The sequence below is a fragment of the Mus musculus genome, chromosome 10, assembly GCF_000001635.26.
Source record: "Mus musculus strain C57BL/6J chromosome 10, GRCm38.p6 C57BL/6J".
Taxonomy (NCBI): domain Eukaryota; kingdom Metazoa; phylum Chordata; class Mammalia; order Rodentia; family Muridae; genus Mus; species Mus musculus.
Window position 1 is genome coordinate 56,907,768 of NC_000076.6, and position 23,945 is coordinate 56,931,712.

The following is a 23,945-nucleotide window of genomic DNA, read 5'->3' on the forward strand; positions in this document are numbered from 1 at the left end:
GTTATTTAATCATGAATTGATACCCTATACTGAAGGAAAATAACATTTGTTTTAGAAATTTGAGGACGAGTTAGATATTATGAATATTGTTTGACCCTCAAAGTATAAAATATTTCAGACATATGATACATTTTTCATTTTAAAAGAAAAATGTGCTAAATTTAGAATTTGTTTTGAAAAACATGAGCTAGGGTTGGTTTAAATTATTTTATAGTTTATTTTGCTGGTATTAGATATTAAATCACCATACAAATATATAAACTTTTAAAATGGAAAAATTTTAATTCCTGTTAAGGAATTTTCTGGATTTTAGTCTAAAATTTATATATTGTATATCATTTAATCCATTTATATCTTTGGTGTGGTTGTGAGAGATGTGATGGAAAGAGAGGGAGGGAGCCAGAGAGAAAAGGAGTCTTAGGCCAGGCATCTATATAAATATGAAGCTACTTAATACATACCACTTTATAACTTTTTTTTCACATAAATATAGATATTTTGTAATTGTTCTTTCAATGTGACCTATCCCACCTTACAGAATTTTGAATATGACACACACTAGCGCTCTTCCTTTTGGTTGCTTTATGTCTTTACCAGCTATCCACTGCTCAAGCAATGCTAATTTGATTGTTTTTATAAACACAAGTTTGAATGCAAATACCATAGCTTGCTTGAGGTGTTCTTGTAGTTCTAAGACTGCACTTTCCAACTTTAGATTGATTTTGACAAAATATTCCCCAAAGTCCTTGAGCTAATTTATCATTCCACCAACAGGAAAAGCTCTGAATTCCACATTCTTGCTCACAGAAAACATTAAAATGCTTATTTTATCTTTAAACTTGTAGAGGAAAATTAACATCCCATTTTCTTAAAGCTTGATTACTGATTATTAGATGAGCCGAAGGGCAAATGAGGAATTCATCACAGTAACAGAAAAAGGAAGAAACTGATGAATGGGAACATTTGGGCTTCCTGTGTTAGATAAGATAATGCTGGAAAAATTGTCTTAAATCATGCTATGAAGTCTCTCTAACTCTCTTTGGGCATCTTCCCTATACACTTATATACATCACCTGCTCTTGAAAGGTCTCTCCTGTGATTCAGATCCATGACATTTTACTTTGACAACCTCCCATGTCTGGTGGGATCTGAGTTGTTACCTATGCTCACTAGCTTCTGAGAAAGGAGCACCTATTTAAAGGGAGAGGGGTATGTGGTCATCAGAACATCTATGGTTATGACAGGGATGGCATTCTGAATGCAACTTGGCTTTGGAAAGACAGTAGCAGAAACCAAACAGCCTTGGCTTCCTTCCATTCTTCTGTCCTGAAGAGAGTCCTAAAGAATCTTGTGTTGTGTGGAAGGGAGGCCATGAAGAAATGGAGGGCGAGGGGACATAGAGAAGAATATGCTCAAAGAGTGTTACATAGTTATATGAAAATATTCATTTGAAACTCAATATGATCACCATCAAATTTATACCAATGACTGTACATGTGTAGGTCAAAAACATCCTCTCAAGTAGATCCTAAAGCCTCTATTCCAGAGAGGACTTCTCTATACCCAGAAATGAGGAATGTAATCTAGTGACCCTGAAAAAGGTCTAAACAAACAGATCTTGCTGTAGTCTCCCATTCAATCATACCATTCTGTCTTTCAATTAGACTTAACTGTTGAGCCATCTCTCTAGCCCCAGAAAAACTAACTTTTATGGTCAGTGATTCTGAAGTCTAATTGCATGTGTTTTATATATATATACATACATACATAAATTCAGGTAAAACACTTACATAATAAATGAAAAATAAATGAATGAACTTTTTAAAAAGTCAGGTTTTTCCTTTTTCCTTTTTTTATTAATCATTTTATTTGTTTACATTTCAAATGATATTCTCCTTCCCGGTTAACCCTTTCATCCACTCCCTTCTCACCCCTCGAACATCCCCTTATGCTGGGGCATCAAGCTCCCTTCCCCTCCCATTGATGTCAGATAAGGCTAGTTCCCATCATGTGTAAACTTACAACAGACCAACCTAAGACACGGGGCCTGGTGGCGATAGGGTTACCCTATGATGGGTAAGGCTGTGACATAGAGGAACGACCTAAAACAGGAGCCGTGGCAGATGGACATAATTGCACAAGCCTAGTCCAGCATCATTTTATTAAAATAAAAAGGGGGAGATGTGGGAAGCTGCAAACGCCATTACAAGATGGCGCTGGTTTCTTTAAGCCGATGCCCACGAATTTGGGTAAACAACCAATGTGCTCATGTGCATAAGAGTTTTTTGCCGAGTCACTGCTTGGCCCGACGCATATTAATGAGGTGCTGGTAGCATAACCAATCAGGTATGGACACATCACTCCTAGGCCTATATAAGCAGCCCCATTTCTGGGGCTCGGGGTCTTTCGCCTACACAGTCCATGCTCTCCCAATAAACTTGTTGCAGAAGGATCCTGCTATGGCGTCTCACTTGCTGGCGAGTGGGGCATCCCACATTACATTAACTAAATGCTGTTCCTTTTCTCTTGTAATCAATCTCTTGTTAAGGCTATCTTAGTCAAAATCACAGTGATAAGTTCAACAAAGAATATTCATTTATTCAGTGGAAATAGAGTGCTACGAGATTTTGCTTGGATAGCATTCTACTAACCAATGATTTTAGAAATTATCCTATTCACAAAAAGCCTTTCTTTAATTCAAATCTTATTCTATGTCTCTTATTGTCATGTTGCTGCTTTTTAAAATTCTTTTGAAAGTTATTGCTAAGTATTTCTGTTTAATCTTGCTTTGAATATGATCAATGTTTTAATTTTGCATTCTCAATAGTTCGTTTGCAAGTTCATATGAAGACAATCAATTTTTGTAAATGCACCTTGCGTGTAACAAAAAAAGGAATTCTCTACTCTCAGCATTAGCTGTCTTCACAGTGCTTCTGCTGCTGCTGCTGTTTCTGAGCCGCTTTCCATGAAGGAGACACCCGGTTTGCCCTAGGCTTCTTTGTATCTCTCTGTGCAAGGCTTTATATAGTGGTCCCCAGAATTGGTTTAATGTTTTGGTTTAAACCTGATGAGAAGATGCTGCTGTTGCAAGCTGAGGCTGCATGGATTTTCATAAGCCAAGCTGTGGCTTCTGTAGGAGCAGCTACATAGGCGAGGATCCCTAACGTCATTTAACTGCCTTTCCAGAGGCTGAATGGAAACGGAATGAGAGGTTATTAGTCATAAATACATTCCTTGACTCAGATCAGATTCCTGTTTTCCTGACATACACTTTCCCCATTGTAGAGATTAAGTTTTGCCTGTTGCTACGCATCCACTCTCTATTGTATACCTGGGAACACTGTTATTAATTAGCCACAGGCACAGATTCCAATGAGTCTGAATGCTCAGTGTTACTCCATCTCTGTGGCTAATTACAATAATGGCAACCATCTTTCCGCTTAGGGTGAAGCATCACAAAGGTCTTTTCAAATTTGTTTTACTGCCTTCAATGTCTCACAGGAATGGAAGGACAGTGTATAGATTCTGTGGTAAATACACTCCTAGACACTCCATTTTCTAAGTTTTTGTGTTCTTTCTTTCATGTTAGGGTAAAGACACACTAAGATTGTGATATTATGTACTGATGGTTTTCTTTAGAACCAGGCTTCAGTGGCCGACAATAGAAAACTTTTAGAGATACTGAAAGCTGCTTTGACCTGCACACTAAATTCAAAATACAGAGGAATACATTCTCCAATACCCTAGTAGCTTTAGTAAACATAACACTCTTTAGACAATGTCATCACACAAATCAACAGGTTCCCAACTAGGTAATTTTAACAGATCTGAAGGGTCCATGACACATATTTTGCATCTTCTGAAATAGGTTTAAGAGTTCTATACCTGAGGAATGCTGGGATGCATCTTTTAATTATGAGTAGCAAGGCAATGACAGAGAGTACAATGGCCCTGAGAACTTGCATCTCTTGTAAGTTAAAAACCTAAATGAGATCATTTAAAAAGCCTTTTAACATAGAAAGATTATGTTACTCAAATGGGAGAAAGCCTATTTATTCACAAGGGATGATCTTGGGATGATTTGGGGACTCAAGCTCATACCTTCAAACCTTAACATTATTATAGGACCTTCTTCATGTTGTTTGCTTAAAATGTAGCAGTGGTGACACTTGTACAATTGCATATTGGTCCAATATTCAACCATCTCTGCCTTGTAATGACCAGACAGAGTGACCTGCTCAAGGCCATAACAAAGCTTTCGTGCTCTCTACCAGATCTTTGAATATATATATATATATGTGTATATATATATGTATATATATATGTGTGTGTGTGTGTGTGTGTGTGTGTGTGTGTGTGTGTACTAATTTTCTGTCTTTCTGGAAGCTCCTCAGCCTAGTCATAAACAGTTATCCAATCCTATTATTTTTAAATTAGTATATTATAAACAACAATAATAACAACAAAATACAAAGCCATTTAATATCTGATCTTCCATCCCACTCTGGCATTGACAATAAACTGAGTACTTATGATATAAGCCTGCTGTCTTTCTCCGCAAAGATCACACAATCATCAAGTGACCTGACTATCCATGCTATCAAGTACTATGAAGTTGAGAATCCTTGTGGGAGATAGAGCTTCCCAAATCATGGTTTATCAAGAGATTTTAATGAAAGATGACTTATGAGTGTTTACACATATACAAAATTTGCTGGGAAATTATATCACTCCTAGGACCAAAAGAAACACTTCCAACACACCCACCCCCAAAATGGCCCTTTGAGCCAGAGAGACCCTGAAGAAAGCTAGAAAAAGAGAATAATTGGCAGAAGCTTTTGATTTGAATGGATGTGGCTATTACTAAATATATCTGTGGAGTATAGAATGAGAAAAGGAAAAAATATTATGACTTTCTTTTATGATATCCTTTAATCTTTTAGAGTGTGTCTATTTCCTGAGCTGACATAGATGCCCACATGCATTCATTGAGGGTTGCCTCTTGCAAATAGAATTGACCGGAAGAAGGGAAGATTGGGTCTGTAGAGGGGTATGAGAACTGAGAGCATTGCAAACACAGAATTAGAAGCAAATGTGAATATCTCACATATCATTTCCTCCTTGTATGACTGTTACCACAGTTGCTTATAAATAAGGAAATTAGTCAACTTCCTGTTACTTTAACCAAATATATTCAGTTCAAGCCCAAGAACTGTGTGGTCTCAATTGTTTGTTCTCAAAGATAGAGCATCATGCTGGGGTTCATTCTGGAGTAGATGGTCATGTCTCAAGCCTGGAAAGATGGGGATACAGATAGGAATCCCACCATCACCTTTGAGGACATGATGCCTATGACCAAAGGTTGTCCATGAGGCCATACCTCATCCACAGCAATGCTCAATATAGATAATGATGTCAAGACTTGAGCACATAGACCTTTTAGGAGCATCCACCACCCAAACTACAAAGGTGAATATCAAAGTGGTTAAGGAATTTGAGATCACATATCTGGTAATCACGCAAGCCAAGGATGAAGCTAGTATATATTTCTTTATATTTTTGCTTTAGTATACTATACCATGACTTGATATCTCAATCTAAAGACAGAAGCACAAAAAAATCAAAGGTGATGGAGTTGAGATGGGCACAAGGCACAATTAAAGCATGATTAATAAACCATGTCAAAGATATGTCTATGAGTTTACAATCCATTTCCTTTATTGGAATGTAAGGCTCATTAGGATAAGACTTCATTCGTTTTATTCAATGCTGTTATCCCTGTTATGTATCCCTGTTATGGCACTTTGTGTGTGTGTGTGTGTGTGTGTTGTCAGGCAGCATCATAGCTGCTATAGCTTACAATGTTGTCTCACAAGATGTTAAAAAGAAGAAAGAAGAAAGAAGAAAGAAGAAAGAAGAAAGAAGAAAGAAGACACACAAAGGGTAACACCAGAGAAGGAACACTCTTTATAAGTTGAAAGACTAAAATTCATTAAATATGACTAATTTTAAGGCTGCAGATATGGATGAGCAGTTAAAAGGACTTACCCCTCATTCAGAGAACTAGGGTTCAGACCCCAGAACCCACATCAGGCACATATAGTCATATATGTGAACTATAAATCTAGTTCCAAGGGATTCAACGCCCCTTTCTGACATCTGTGGATACCTCTCTGTCTTTCCTTCTCTGTCTCTGTGTCTCTGTCTCTCTCTGTGTCTCTGTCTCCCCCCCCACCCCCTCACACACACACACACATACAAATAACTTAAAAAAAGTGTCTCTTTTACCTTCAAGTCACAGGCCTCATCTCAAGGATGCAATCAAATCCATGTCAAAATTTTATCTATCAAGATTTCCCTTAATGTGAACAATGACTAAAAGAGATTCTGTAGGTACCAAAGGAAAAGCCCAGCTTTCCTAAGCGTGAGTTGGGAGATGAAGTGGTGGCACAGATTGTCTGAGTCAGCCTGCCTTCATCACCCTTTGCGGGAAAATCCTGCCTGCCACTTAGCCAGGCTGAAATGCTGGAGATCCATTCACACGCTGCAGCATACCTACCTTCACCATCCTGACATCATGCCATGGAAAAGACAATATGAGCTTGGAAAAAATAAACAATGAAAAGGAAAAGATAAAGCTCCTCTGTTGTAAAAAGAAGACTGGAAAATATGCAGTAAGTCGGAGCTTCACGTTGGGTATCTGGTCTTATCCTGCTAAGAGAGACTGAGTGGAAAAACTGATCCACTGTCTCTAAAACTCAGAAATAAGAAAGCCAGTCCTCGATGCTTTCTTGGATATATAACTAATAAGAAATAAATCCAGTTACATTCTTTAACTCCTGCCTTCCCCCAAGGGCGATGGCTTCAATTCAGCATGACCTGCTGTCAGCTCAGGAAATTTCCACCCTGAGAATTTCCTAGCAGAGTCAAAATAAGTCACAGTCATAAGCAGATAAAGATTGTTTTTCTGAGAGTGCTTGAAACTGCGTTTGAATTCTGTCTTTAAGAGCTGAGTTGAGTGCTTGGCTAATGCTTTTCCATGGTGTCATTTTAAAACTATTTTGGCATGCTTCATGAATAGCCCATACATTGACTATTCAAAAATTAATAAAATATCATTATATTTCTTGGAACAGATTATCTTTGAGAAAGCAAACAACTAATCCCGGCACACAGACACTATCCAGCTTATTAGGGGTGACCAACATAGGTCTGTGGTAGACATGGGCCTGGCAGTAGATTGGTAATGAAAGAAGAATTTGGAATAGTTTTGTCTCACAGGCAAATAATGGTGTGGGTGCCACAGAAAGGGAAGCAGTCCGACTCCCTTTCCCAGCTGAGTGACAGCATATTTTCAAAATATATTCTCTCTATGTAATTCTGGGTCCAAGGCTAAGAATGCCTTAGAATCCATCTAATCTATTTTCAGTTTACCCTCCAAGTTATTATTATTGTTTAAGGAAAATTTATGTTGTGCCCAGTGAAAAGGTACAAGCAGCAGGTTTCGGACAGGAAGTGATAAGGAGATAAGGATTCATAATTAATTAAGAGGCAGGGTTGAGAAAGTAATTTGGAGCTGTCAACTATTTGTGGAAGGACGGTGGCAAGAAGGAAGAGGGTGGACGAGAAAGGAGCACACAGACTGTATTTTTTAAGGTTTCTATTGTTGTACTTAAACACCATGACAGAGGCAACTGTAAAAGAAAGCATTTAATTGGGCTTACCGTTTTTGAAGGTTAATTTCATGATGGCTGAGCCAACGTATAAAGGCAGAAATAGCTGATAGCTCACAACCTGATAGCTCACAACCTGATCTGAAAGAAGGAGGCAGAGAGGGAACATATCAGAGCCTTTTGGAACCTGAAAGCCTGCTCCCAGTGACACAGCTCCTTCAACAGGACCATACCTCCTAATCATTTCCAAACAGTTCCACTGATAGGGCTTCAAGTATTCAAACACATGAGCTTATGGGGCCATTCTCACTCAAATCCAAATTACAATGAGAACAAAGCAAGTCATGTGGATTCAAGGAGAACTATATTTATTTTGGACATATCCACGATTTGGAAAACATTTAATATTGTACAGATACAATTCAAAGTATAAAAAGGACATATATATATATATATATATATATATATATATATATATATATATATATATATATATTCATTGTGCTCAAAGACAGGAAATTTCAAATAGATCCCTTTAGCAATAATGGCCCAAGTAGTTCCATCAGATCCATTTCATTTTCGTGGCTTTATCTATTGTCCGCTATTGGGCTGGAACTGAGTTGACCAAAGTTAGGCACTTGGCTTCATTCTCCTTTTATCAAGTTCTCCCAGATCATACTGTTTACCCCTTGGCTTTGTGTTTGATTAGATGAAATCTGGGATTGCATTATAGCTGGGACTCAGCTCACCCCTGAAAAACACCAGCACCCCAGCATGCACTGCAGTTAGCATGCACTGGAGACTTCATCAAGGTTTGTGGTACGAAAAGCATGAAGAGGCTGTTGCTTAGAAGTCACAGGCAAGAATGTAAGAAACCTGAGAAAGGATGCCTCTGCTTGTTTTATTTTTTTGTGTATTTTGGTGCTGAGGTGTCAAAGCAAAGCTCTCACATAAGCTCCAACAGACTTAAATTGTTTACCCGCTTGCTTAGTTTTGCTTAAATTATGAATGATCTAAGAAGTAAGGGAAAAAAGACTAGGGATCAGGTAAGTGGTCTCCCATTGATTAAAATCCCTTACCCCTCTGCTTAGCTTAGCTTATGAATGATCTGAGAAACAACACAAAAGATTGTGATGGCTGGAAAGCTAGAAAAACAAAAACAAAAACAAAAAACAAAAAAAAAAGGAGCTCTAATAAAATTGATGTGGACAGCCTGTCCGGTCAAGTGGAATTCTGGGTTCTTATTACTAGAGCAGGATGATCCCACACAGGCACATTTCTTAAAGGATCCCACTTCCCTCTACCCCAGCTGCCCTTAGAGAAGGAAAGCGGTGGCTAAAGAGCAAGGCTAGTTTAGCTTCTTCCAGATTCATTGACACCACTGAGTCTGTTGCCTCTTGGGGGAAGAATCTTACAGGATGCAGTGAAGGTAAGAGTCAGTTCCATGAGGTCCTCTCACAGTGAAAGGGATGCAGAGGAGCCCCATCCCAGCTCTAGCTGGGAAATCAGTCAGGACTGATGGTGAGTTTACATAAGGCCCAGTGTTTACTTTCAGTTCTGGTAGGAAGCATCTTCTGAGATACTGGCAGTTTGTTCTCTGTAGTAACTTTTAATGTTCGCAGATGTTTCGGTTCACTCTTTGCGCCCACCAGCCAGTGGTAACCCATCCCAGGTAACCAGGGGGTGACTATATTTTCCCTACCCAGCCTTCAGTCTCAGAGGCAAATCCTGAATCTTGTATTGCCACTTAGTGGTGATGTCAGCAAAAGAAAACGACTGATGGGATCCCTCATGAATCATGGGGAAAATGTAAGTGCCATCTTGAAATATTTTAAAGCTCTCTAGGCATTTGTAAAATATTTATCCTTTTCATAATTCTACAGCACAGATATCCTAGCACCATGAAACACACCCCAGGCACATCTTCAGATGTAAATATAATTTTTATTTCCTTGCCAAGGAAAACAGAAGCTCACAAAAAAAAATCTAACTTATTTTAAGGTTAAATGACTTTGAAAATATCAAAAAGCATGTGCTTCTCACTGTAGTTGTAATGAGTCTGGCAAGCCAAATACTGGTTCCTCAATTGTCAAATGACTTTAAAACTGTGGAGAATGCTGTCACAAATTCTATTCAAGGAGCAAACAGTTTTACAGTCCTTCACTTTTTATAACTGGGATTTTTCTGGTTCTATTTATTTTAAAGCAGCTAAAACTTTGCAAAATATAAATGATTAAAAGTTTTCAAATGAAGGTATCCAAATAGAATGAAAAGATTACACAGTTACACCTGTCAGGAGACACAGAAAGTAAACCAGAATGGTTTAAAAGAAAAGAAAGCATTCAATTATCAGTCTATGTCTTATATTTAGAGGGTTAACCTTGTCATGGAATTATTTTCTTCTTGAGTTGAAGTCCGTGGAAACTTTTGATAAGAATCACACATTTGATAAAAATTTGTGAGTAATTCTGCTTCTACTTTTAGTTATAGTTCTTATGAAAACAATTTGAAGCAATCACACAGGTGTTTTATAAGTCAACGAACTAGTGCTTGATATTATGTGCTGATCATAGATAGATGTTTCTGAAAATTTTACATGAAACTACCCTTTCCAGACATTCTCCCCATGATGTTTATAGAGGAGACATAATAACTCAGTTTTCTGTGTCTTTACCAACTTGCAGCGTTATCTCTCCCGATAGCAGACAGTTGTGTCTGTTTTTCTTTTACAAAATAACTGAGCCAAAGTTTAAACAGAGAGTCTCATAAACAGAGACTGCAAAGTATTACAAAAATAAGGTTTCTTGTGACTACATTTCTTTGCTCGTTCCATCTCTCTCCTTTCTGTGTTAGTTTTCAGCAATCTGCTCATAAATCGCTCAGCATGCTAACGTTAGAAAATATAGAATGCCCAGGTCAGAAGTACAATGTGTGAGAGCTCCTACTGCCATCTTAAGCTCTCATTGACCACTTTTTTGGCATGCATGTTTGCCATATGCCTGGGTCTCAGTCCTAAGTTTGTACTTCCTGGGGTAATTTTTGTGTATATGGTGAGGTGGAGATGTGTTAGCATCATAAACTGAACAGTATAAACGAAGCCATTGCTTCTCCCTCATGCTGACCTTTCACTCAGACTCTGGGCAGTGCTCAGGGATGTGGTATCTAGCCTGGTCTCACGCCAGGAAATTTGAAGTCAGCTTTTCTCCATCTTTCCTTTCTCATTTGCACCCTATCCATGCTTTCTCACTATATCCATCATCAAACAAGCAAGCTTTTAAAGATTCGTATTGCTTTTCCATTTCACACAGTTCCTTGACAGTCTTTATCTTCTACTGTAGGAAACACAAAAAGGCCCGACGTCTTAAAACACAAAAGGTAATCTTGCAAAACACCAAGCTCACCCTGAATACAAACTGAGCTGTAAGGGAGGACTGACTGTCGCTAGACTTTTGTTTGCCAAAATTTGCGTGTGGACTTACCTATTGTGTACCAAATCACAACCTTACCTACAAACCACCAGTGGCCTAATAATAAGAGGGGTTTATGTGAGGATGTATGTACGTGTACACAGGGGAACATGAATTCATCAATTCATCTACTCAAATATTTGAACCCGTTATGAAATAGACATTTTTAAGTATCCTTAAAAAAGCTCTCTACATGCTGTTTCTTGTTCTGGTTTTGGGTACTGGTACTTTGGGGAGGGTTAGTATAGTTTCTTTCTAATGCTGTGACTTACAGAGTATTTGATATCTGTGACTTTTGACAAACTATAGTGCTAGTCAGTTGTACCCCACCCTTGGCACATATCTCACACTCCTCTTTCTGAATGGGAGCCAGTAGAAGAAACATCTATTTTCTGGGAGCACCTTCAGCTCAACCTTGTTGGAAAGGGTTGTAAGAAACATTGGCTACGGCATCTCCCTTTCAAGAAGTTTGCTGATTTATCGTGGTGGTTTGAATGAAAATGCCCCTTCCCCATAAGCCCATAGGGAGTAGCACTATTAGGAAGTATGACCTGGAATAGGTGAGGCCTTGTTGGAAGAAGTGGTCACTGGGGGCAGACCTTGAGGTCTTAGGCGCTCATGCTGTGCCCAGTGTGGCAATCTCTCTCTTCCTGTTGCCTGTAGATTCAGATAATAGAAGTCTCAGCTCTTCCCCAGAATCATTTCTGCCAGCATGACATGCCACCATGCATGCCATGCCACCATGCTTCCTGCCCTGCAGATAACGGACTAAATGTCTGAACTGTGAGCCAGCCCCAATTACATTTTCTGTTTTTTTTTTTTTTTTTTTAAATACAAGATGCCATGGTCATGGTGTCTCTTTACAGCAATATATATATATATATTTAATTGCTTGATAGGTAAGTGCAACACTTTTGGGTTGCTGCAAGAACATAAAAGATGACCACAAGGGGAGGTGTCTTCTCACTGAGAAACTTGAGTCATCGCATCAAACAGGAAAGAAGGAATGAATATGACTTGGAAAACTCACTTAAGGCAGCATAGCTAAGCATCTGTAGGTTTTGCTTTCCTCTGAATAACAAACTGGTTTCATTGTCATAGAGGATAAGGACTTCCTTAAATTAGAACAGATTGTTGAAATTAACACAATTTAGTTGATTAAAAGATACAAGGATGAGTTTTATCAGAATTCCTGGCTATCATACTGAGGCCATTAATCAGTAAGTAGTGATATAATCAGTGGTAATTAGCCATCAGCCTCTTTACTCATGGTCATTTTACTAATTGAGTTAGCTTTGATTTGAACATAAGGGATACAAATTAAAAACTACTTATTCTAACTAATGACAGACTGCAGTGCACTGCAGTGAGCAATTTGCAGTTGGTTTGTTTAAATTTCTGTGAGATGGCATTCCCAGGTTCTATGGGGATTTTTTTTTCTATCTTAAAGTTAATAGACATTTTTATAGAACTGGTATTAGAGCACATGAGAGAATTTTAAAAATACATTTAGATCTTACTTGTTATCTCATTTAAGAAAACAAAAGGAAAGTTTAAGCCTGAAAATAAGTGCCTATTTTCTGTCACTTAAGTGTCAAAACAGCATTTGGGCCGTTTCTGAGTATGGGTATCAAAACCTTAGATAATCAACCTTCCAGTCTCCAATGTGAAGATAGCGAAGTCATAACACAAGTGATTCATTGAAAGCTTGTCTCTTTCTATCACTGCCATCAACGTGTTTATAAACATTCAGGGAAATTGAAAAGATAAGATTATGTAGGACATTCAGGTCCATACACTCACAGGCACCCTGGATTTCTGTCTGAGGCTTCCACAAAGCCCTTTGCTAATCGCCCTGAACGTTCTGCTGTTGTGATACAGTGGGCACTCAGAAAAGAGCCTCCAGACCGTTTCCTACCTACCCCCTTTATGCTTCCTGCAAAGCTATACACAAACCTGCACAGAAGAGAAAGGTCTTTCAGATGGAGAATTCCACAGGCGCCATGAGCGTCCCATTTGGGTGTTCAAATGCCACAAAGTTATGCCTTTTTCTGTAAGGTCATTCTCTCTGCTGTGTACTCTGATGACACAGAGAACATCTGGTCCTCATTCCCGCTATAATGACATTTCCTGCTCTACAGTTCCTTTTTAAATCACCCTCAACCTTCTCTTCTTTAGGCTAAATTCCAGGTTTGCTCACTCCTCTTGTGTCTCCCGTGCCAGACTTTTAAATATCCCTGCCCTGCTCTGAAACTGCTGTTTGCCTTTAGCCCAGAACTGGTCCCTTGGCTGAGAGCAGCAGAGATCCCCAGGGTCCTCACCTTTCACCTCTCTGCCGCAGCCACTCACGCATGCACACATCCCAGTGCTCAAACACACCCAAGCTTTAAAATAACAAGTTCATATTAGGGAGAGACCTCTCTCTCTATCAGCTCGCTTTCCCTCTCTGTCCCAAGGGAAGATTTCAGAGCAGATTGGGTTTTGGGAGTCAAGAGGCAGACAGCTGTAGCTTCAGCGTCCAGCGGTCACACAGCTCCAGAGGGATTGGAAGGTCAAGGGAAGCTTGTAGAACCGCAGGCCATTCACGTGGCTTGGAGGAGGAGATGACCGAGCCCTAATAAAACCCTGGCTGCCGGACATGCCACTGGGGCTGGCACGCTAATTGAAACCAGCAGGCGTGGGTCTGCAGCCCTTTGACGCTAATGCTGAGCGCAGAATAACTTTTCCTTCCACAGGAAAGGCAGAGCTCAGCCAGTAAAGCTGGGCTAATACTAAAAAAATTGCAACTACCCAGCTCCTCTGCTCTAGATAAAGACAGAGAACCCTCTTAACCCTCCTCCCTCTCTCTTTCAGGAAGCTCAACTACTAAATGTCTTTCTCTGAAATTGGGCCAAATTTGTCACTTGCTGTACTTAAATATTTTATCATATAAAACAGGGTGACGTTTATTAGCCCAAATCATTTTTAAGCAATCTGAAAGAATTTTGTTTTGTACATTTTACAGTTATTTTTGTTTTTTGCTTTGTTTTTTTGTTTTTGTTTTGTTTTTGTTTTGTTTTCTAAATAAGAGTAACCACGGACACATAGTTCAACAGCTCTGTAGTCAACAGCTCTGTATTAGTTTGCTTTCTATCACTGCAGTAAATACCATGGCCAAGACCAACCTGCGGAAGGAAAGGGTTAGGAACTACAACCTACAGCCCATCCTGATAGGTAGTCAGGGCAGGAACTCAAGGAGGAAGCAAGAGTAAGAATGGGCACTATCCTTGCCTTGCCGAATTCATGATCAGCACCAGGCTGAGCATGTACTGGGCTTTTCAACTCTGTCCTGAACTATTTACTTTGTGGTTGTTTCCTCTTTCGTTCCAGAAGTGTTCCAAAATGTTGAAACTCCTGGTTCAATATTCTAAATTATTTGCTTTAAAAACAAAAACAAAAACAAAACAAACAAAACAAAACAAAAAAAACCCTTCTTCTTGTTTCTACTTCCATCTTTGACTCTTTATCTTCTATAAAGATCTATAATCAATCATTCTTGCATCTCAAGAAATAGTTTTAAAACTATTATTTTAAGATAACATGCCTATAAATCCATGTTCTTTGACAGGATTCTATTGTTTGATAAAAACTTTCTTTTGTGTTGTTGTTTTGTTATTGTTGTTCCTGATCTCCTCTCTCTATCAATAGGAACAATTCTCTTTGTTGCTGTCTTTCATCTCCCTTAGAGGCCCCGGCTTTCTACATTGTTGGTCAGATGATGACACAGGAGATGCTAATCTATAGCCCTGGATTTTTCAGACAGGATCATGTGCAGCCGCTTCGTTATCTAACCTCTTTGGAGGCTTTGTATTTGAATCAGTGTTCTATGCAGAAAAACACAGAGCTAGACAACTCTGTGACTTATTAAAATGTTGGCATTGGACAAGTAGTAAAACTTCTATAATGTTCATCTGTAAAATGGGGAGAAAATAGCTTCATTGGGCTAGAGGTGTATGCCCACAGTACAGCATGTACTTAGAACTCACAGGAACTGAGTAAACTCAATTCTGAACATCAAAAGAAAAAACAAAAACAAACAAACAAAAACAAAACAAAACTCAACCCCTTTAACTGACTTTGTGGCAAGAGCAGATGGCTAAAAGTATGGCTCTTATTGATCATTCCATGACTGTACAAAAATCATTTCTATAAATTGTTATGTTCTCAAAAATGACTAAAATGATTAGAGAGTTCTATTTATTATATTTAAAACTCCAAGTATCTTGATTACAGTCTAATAAATTGTAAGTGGATGTTGATTGTAAATCATACATTGACCTTAAAGCCTTCTGCTAGAAATATATATAGTGGTAGTTATTTTATTTTTTCACTATGAATTTATTTCTTACTGATACACTAGCCTAGCTGTAAGGCAGGTTTCTGTAAGGAGTTTCCTGAACCTAAGCTTCATATGCTATGCTATAAAGTGAGGAGAATGATATCTTTCACAAACAGTTTTGGATGAATGGGATATTATACATTAAGTGTGTAGTATTTGTTTAGTGTTAAAGTGAACTTAGTAAATAGAATCATTAAAAAACCCTAGTAATAGTTTTCAGTGTTAATTTCATATCATATATTAAATTCAAGTTTAGGACAATCTAGAAAGTTCCTGATAAAATTTACTTAGTTCTTCAGATGAAGTATGTACAAAGTATGTGTGTGTGTGTGTGTGTGTGTGTGTGTATGTGTTTGTGTGTGTGTGTCTAGACACATCTGACAAATATGTATTGAATCTTGTCATTGAGACCATGTAAAGAAAGGACAATTTTTGCTTTTATTTTATCTCTTGATTTTTTTAAAAAATACTTTTTATTCTTACATATTTGCCTCAATTACATTTAGAATGCTATCCCAAAAGTCCCCCAGATCCTCCCCCGACTCCCCTACCTACCCACTCCCATTTTTTGGCCCTGGCGTTCTCCTGGACTGGGGCATATACAGTTTGCAAGTCCAATGGGCCTCTCTTTCCAGTGATGGCCGACTAGGCCATCTTTTGATACATATGCAGCTAGAGTCAAGAGCTCCGGGGTACTGGTTAGTTCATAATGTTGTTCCACCTATAGGGTTGCAGATCCCTTTAGCTCCTTGGGTTCTTTCTCTAGCTCCTCCATTGGGAGCCCTGTGATCCATCCATTAGCTGACTGTGAGCATCCACTTCTGTGTTTGCTAGGCCCCGGCATAGTCTTAGAAGAGATAGCTACATCTGGGTCCTTTCAATAAAATCTTGCTAGGGTATACAATGGTGTCAGCGTTTGGATGCTGATTATGGGGTGGATCCCTGGATATGGCAGTCTCTACATGGTCCATCCTTTCATCTCAGCTCCAAACTTTGTCTCTGTAACTCCTTCCATGGGTGTTTTGTTCCCAATTCTAAGGAGGGGCATAGTGTCCACACTTCAGTCTTCATTCTTCTTGAGTTTCATGTGTTTAGCAAATTGTACCTTATATCTTGGGAATCCTAGGTTTGGGGCTAATATCCACTTATCAGTGAGTACATATTGTGTGAGTTCCTTTGTGAATGTGTTACCTCACTGAGGATGATGCCCTCCAGGTCCATCCATTTGCCTAGGAATTTCATAAATTCATTCTTTTTAATAGCTGAGTAGTACTCCATTGTGTAGATGTACCACATTTTCTGTATCCATTCCTCTGTTGAGGGGCATCTGGGTTCTTTCCAGCTTCTGGCTATTATAAATAAAGCTGCTATGAACATAGTGGAGCATGTGTCCTTCTTACCAGTTGGGGCATCTTCTGGATAAATGCCGAGGAGAGGTATTGCTGGATCCTCCGGTAGTACTATGTCCAATTTTCTGAGGAACCGCCAGACTGATTTCCAGAGTGGTTGTACAAGCCTGCAATCCCACCAACAATGGAGGAGTGTTCCTCTTTCTCCACATCCACGCCAGCATCTGCTGTCACCTGAATTTTTGATCTTAGCCATTCTGACTGGTGTGAGGTGGAATCTCAGGGTTGTTTTGATTTGCATTTCCCTGATGATTAAGGATGTTGAACATTTTTTCAGGTGCTTCTCTGCCATTCGGTATTTCTCAGGTGAGAATTCTTTGTTCAGTTCTGAGCCCCATTTTTTAATGGGGTTGTTCGATTTTCTGAAGTCCACCTTCTTGAGTTCTTTATATATGTTGGATATTAGCCCCCTATCTGATTTAGGATAGGTAAAGATCCTTTCCCAATCTGTTGGTGGTCTTTTTGTCTTATTGACGGTGTCTTTTGCCTTGCAGAAACTTTGGAGTTTCATTAGGTCCCATTTGTCAATTCTCGATCTTACAGCACATGCCATTGCTGTTCTGTTCAGGAATTTTTCCCCTGTGCCCATATCTTCAAGGCTTTTCCCCACTTTCTCCTCTATAAGTTTCAGTGTCTCTGGTTTTATGTGAAGTTCTTTGAGCCACTTAGATTTGACCTTAGTACAAGGAGATAAGTATGGATCGATTCGCATTCTTCTACATGATAACAACCAGTTGTGCCAGCACCAATTGTTGAAAATGCTGTCTTTCTTTTAAACATTAATGTGAAAGTGTCTCTGTTTGCTTGAAGCACTTTGTATACCCAAGAGTGGTACAACAGTGTCATGTGTTATTTTGAGAAACCTCCATACTGACTTTCATAGTGAATGTACTAGTTCATATTCCCAGCATCTGTATAGAAGCCTTCCCTTTTGTTCAACTCTCTGCTGGTGTTAACTGTTATTACTTTCTTAATGATCACCATTCCAACTGGGGTAAGATGGAGTCACAACATTTGCATTTCTCTGATAAATGAAATTGAACATTTTTTTAAAATGTGAGACTTGAGGAAAGACATATCTCACTTTACATTGTGGTATAAAAATTATTTGATGCCTTAGCATAAAAATTAGAATTAAATCCATACCCTTGAGTGTGGCTTTTGAAGTCCAAGTAGTGTGCTGAAAAATCACATATTCTTCATTCATTTGTTGCTAGACACCTAAGTAACTTCCATCCATATTAGCTGCAGGAATAAACATGGTATGCAAGTACCTCTCTGATTTGTTGATCATATTCCCTTTGGAAACATACTAAAGAACAGAAGTGATTTGAGTTCTGTAGTAAATTTAATTTTAATATCTTAGGACCCCCTCACTCTTTTCTCCATAATGGCAACAGTGATTTATATTTGCACCACTTCTGTATTTATAAATGTTTCCTTGTATCTTTTCCATCATTTGTAAATAATTCATTTTTTAATCACAGTCATTTTAGTTGGGATAAGATGATGGTTTTGATATCTATTTCTGTCATGCTAAATATATTAAACATCATATCTGTTTGCTGTTTATTTGTATTTATTCATTGAAGAAGTTTTAAATTCAGATAATTTGTCCACTTTTATATTGATTTACTTGGGGTTTTGTCATAACTTTTTAGGCTTTTTTTTTTGTTCTTTATATATTCTGGATATTAACTCTGTCAGGTGAACAGTTGGCAAATAATTTTTTCCTATTCATAAAATGTGCCTTTATTTCTCATGCGTTGTAGAAGATATTAAGTTTGATGCAATCCAATGCCAGTATTGGCTTTCGTTTCCTGTCTTTTCCATCATTTCTTGAGCCAATCTTTTTCACAATTTTCTCTGTGCTTCTCTTTAGTAGTTTCAGAAGTTTGAGACCTATACTTATTTCTGTGACATATTTTGAGTTCATTTTTGCATTAGGTGAGAGATACAAATCAAATTTTAGTCTTCTCCATGTGGATGTCCAGTTTTCCCAACAGCTTTGTATGTTTCAGGCACCTTTGTAAGAAAAAAAAATTGCCTGTATAATAAATACACGGGTTTGATTTTTGAATCTTTACTCTGTTTCACCAGCTATGTGGCTGCTTTTATGGAAATACTGTATTGTTTAGGTTCCTATGTTTCAGTAGCATGTCTTGAAAAGCAGGTGCTGTGGAGCCTACAACTTTGCTTGTTTTGTTCAAGGTTGCTTTGGTCATTTACAGACTGTTCCCTTCAGCAGTGGCAGGACACACTCCCTTTTCATTATTTCATGGATCTTTCTCTAGAATACACTAGACAGCAAAAAAAATTGAGAAATATTAAAAATGAGTTTTCTTTATTATTTCTCATTATGATGGAAAAATAGAGGCAATTACAAAAGAAATTGCAGGAATTACGTAAATCTATAGAGACTAAGCAAGCCACTCCCCAATGAATTGGTCATTGAGGAAATAAGAGAAGAAAATTTAATATTTTTAAATGGAAATGGAAACATATACTGAAGATTGTGCAATGCAGCCAAACCAGTACTAAGAGATACAATAATGAGTGGCCACAACAGAAACAGAAAATTTCAAATGAACAATCTAAAAATATTTATACCAAGAGCTCAAGGAAGCAGAAAATAAATCCAAACTAAGTATTAAGAGAGACATAGCAAAGATCAGAGCAGAAATACACAAATGGGAACTAAATAACACAAAAGATCAATAAAGCAGGGAGATTGTTTGGCAATATAAACAATCTGATAAGCCTTTACTAAATAACCAAGATCAAACCAGAAATGTGAAATAGGATAGCCAGGGCTATGGACACTTCCTCTTCCTCCTTGGGGTGACAGGATGGATTAACATTCACATATTAACAAACATAAGACATCTTAAGAACAGACTGAAGGATAAAGTGTCTGCAATGAACAGACAAATAAAGAAAGAAATTTTAATAAAAATCAATATCCTTTCATGAATAAATCAGGTACAGAAGGATCATACCTAACACAACTGTGCTTTTGTATGACAAAAACACACCTAAGCCTTGTACTGAAGGAAAGGTTACCATCTATGTTCTCACAACACACACCACACACACACACACACACACACACACACACACACACACACACACACTCACACTCACACTCACACTGCTCAGGAAGAAGAAGAAGTGTCCATAGCCTTGGCTATCCTGGATCTCACTTTGTAGACCAGGCTGGCCTCGAACTCAGTAATCCACCTGCCTCTGCCTCTGCCTCCCCACTGCTGGGATTAAAGGTGTGTGCCACCACGCCTGGCCATAGAAGTGTTATATAGAATATGTAGGCAACAGGGAGAAAGGGCATATAATGAGGGAGAGGAGGAAGTAAGTAAGGGGGAGGGGAGAGGGGGGAAGGAGGGGGAGAAGAAGAGGGAGGGGGAGAGGGAGAATATATCTGAATAACTCTGTTTGCCAATGATATGTGTGGTGTGTAAGATGAATTAACTTCTATATTAAAGGATCTAATTATCCCTGGAGTAACATCCAGTTTTAGGTTGAACTGGCTTTGTTGCTATTTTGTTGAGGATGTTTAATACTCTAAATCAATCAGAGTATTTAAGTATATACAGCTTTCTTAAAGTGCCATATCTTCCTTGGAATGGCTGTTCTCCTGAAATAACATTTTCTTCCTCTCCAGTTTACTGAGTTTGAAAAAGACTAGTGTTAAATTGTTATGTATTTAGCACAATTTTCCAAAGAAATAATCTGGTCCCCAAATTTTCCTCCTTGGGAGGATTTTGGTTACCATCTGAATCTCATCATTAGTTGTATATCTGTTTTGAATTTCTATTTCTTAATCCTTTAGTTTTGGTAGAGTTGTATATTTACCCATTTCCTGCAGGGTTTTTTTTTTTTTTAATTCATTGGTGTATTCTTTACTTTTCTGTTGCTGTGATGAAATACTCTAACCAAAAGGAAATTAGGGACTAAGAAGGTTATTTTGGCTTACAGTTTAAAGGGGATACAGTTCATCAGGATACAAAGGTATTGTACAGGGTTGTGAAGCCTGCTTGGTAGTCAGGAAGCAGACTGATCACATTTCACGTGTGAACAGGAAGGAGAGAGGGTGGAGTTGAGGCCAGGTTATACAACCTCAAAGTAGACATCTAGTGATGTCCTTCCACCACCAAGTTTCCATGTCTCAGAGATTCTATAACCTTCCAAAACAGCACCACTAACTGCAGAACAGTATTCAATTATGTGATCCTATGCAGAAAAATTTTATTTGAACTATAACAATTGGCAGACAATTATTCCCTGTGGTCTCATATTTTTTATTTCGGTAGCTTTAATTAAAATGTCCCCTCTTGAACATTTTTATTTTGCTTGAGTCTTCTTTGCTGTTTCTTGTAAGTTTAGTTAAATATTTTAGTGATTTTTATTGCTTTTTTTTCTTTTCATGTTTTTTTTTTTTTTTTTTTGGTTTGTTTTTAGAAGAACTTCCTTGCTTTCATCCCATTCTTCGTGTCTCTCATTTTTCCCTAGTCTTTATTATTGACTTTCTTTTGATAACTGTGATTTTAATTTGCCTTTCTTGATGTAGCATCGTGACGGGTACTATTGGATTCTTATTTCTTCTTCTTCTTTTCTCTCTAGGTAGTTTTCTACTACAAATGTCTCTCCTAAGATTATATGCCTAAGTCTGTTGTGTATTTTGTCCATTTGCGTTAAGATGTTTTCTAATTTCCCTTTTTGATTTCTCTCTGGTTGTTCAAATTGTAGTGTTTAATTTCCACACATTTGTGGCTTTTCCAACTTTTTCCTGTTATTGATTTCTAGTTTCATTCTACTGTGGTCAGAGAAGATATATGGTAATATTTGAATGTTCTTAATTTTAGTTAAGACTTGTTTGTAAGCTCATGTGCAGTCTATACTCAAGCTATTACTTGAGTCCTGAAGAGGAATGCCTAGTCTTCATTTGGTCCACAGTACTGGTCAAGTCCTCTGCTTACTTACCAGTCATATTATTTACTTCATCAATTGGTGAAATAGAGGTATTTAAGTCACCTTCTATTGCTGTATTCCTATTTGTTTGTTTTTGGAAAAAAAGGTTTCTTTATATATTTGTTTTGCTCATATACTTATATTTCTAGTGTTTTCATTATTTAACTTACATGATTGTGTAATGGTTTTCTTCTTTGTGTGATAGCTTTGACATAAAATCTATTTTGTCAGATATAAGTCTTGAACATCTCTTTTAGTCATTACTTCCATGGAGTATTTTTTTAGGCTCTTGACTTTTAGCCTATAGATGTCATTAAATCTAAAGAAATTCTCTTGTAGAAAGCATATTCAAAAGATGGCAGTAACATTCTTGATTAGTTTGCTAATCTATACACTAATGGCAATTACTAATAAGGAAATAACATTCTGATTTTTTTTTGTTTCTTTTAAAAAGATTTTTGTCTTTTCTTCATTTTGGTATTTTCTTTCGTTGAATAATTCCCAAATGAATTTTCAACAAATTTCATAATTTTTCTGTTTGATAAAACTCTGCTATCTAAACTGATTTAGTAAACTTTCCATTTACTTCCTTATTTTTCAGTCCTAAAGCTCTTCATTTTGTTCCTTAAATATAGCTCTGTATTCACAGTTTCACTCTGTTCATGCATCAATTCTTATTATTTCATTGTGTCCTTCCCCTTTCCTGGACATTTTATTCTTGCTTCTATTTTGCATTATTTTATTTATTATAAAAACTGTAAAAGAAAAATAAACACAGACCAAAATTGATCAGATTGAAAGCCTATACATCTCAGTAAGTTTCTATTCAGTTAGAATAGAATTTTTTGATGGTTATTTTGAATTCCTTGTCAGATACTTGATAATCTCTCTTTCTTTGATTATCAAAGCAATAGAAACTCTAGACAAACTATCATACAATTTTGTATTTCCTTGCTTTTTTCCCTCTACTAAGTACAATTTATGCTGCCCATACATTCTGGCAACTATGGCCTTCATGCAGGTTGATGTACCCACCCAGTGCCATAGCCTTAAAGTAAACTGGTCTTCCCTATTCCAGCAGCTACAACATTCATTATTTCCTTAGCTGAGGATGGGACTTTGTGCCCAGTCCCCTCTATGTTCTGGAATTTTATCATCTTCATGCTGTCTCAAATGCAGTTAATATGTGTATGACTTCTTCACTATGTCCAGAAAACACCTTTTTCTCATAGTCATCCATCTCTTATGGATCTTACATCCTCTCCATCTCTCCTTTTGCCTGGATCCCCAAGCTTTAGTTGAAAGGGGTGTGATATATATGTTCTGGTTACCTATGAATATTCCACATTCTTTTCTTCTCTGTACTCTGGTTAGTTGTGGGATACCATCCACTATAAAAAGATGCATCTTTGATGATCATAAACTATTGCATTCATCCATGGATACAATGATAAGTTGCTATGAGTTGGTTTAATTGTATGTATTTATAGATAAGACCATATTGCTGAAGACACTTAAGTCATAGAAAATGGACAAATGGATACAGCACTCACCTGGATGCTTCATCCACATTAGCTGGTTTTCATAGTGTTCAGGGTCCTATGTATGTTACAAGAGGAAAAACCCAAGTTCACATCTGTGTGCCATGTAAGCTACAACAATGACTGGTTAGGCAAGTGCAACAGTGGCATGAACATTATGGGAGCAATCAACTACTTTATGATTGGATTTAAGGCTGACCTTTGGATTGAAGCCTATATCTGGCAATTTTATTAGTACCAAGAACCTATGTTTAGATGGGTGTCAGAAATTAGGAGAAAATCAATTATTAATTTCTCTTTCTTTAAATCAGTTACAGAGGTTGGGTTATGACCTCTTGGTTGGGAAAGTTTTCTTGTTTTCTCTTGAGCCTATTGTTTTTATTGGTATACGTGAGTTAGAAAGGAACAAACAACACCCTGCCAAAACAGTCACCCCTCCCAGCATAAATGTGCTCATTTTATTGAAGAAACACCTTCATCAGTCAGTCCTT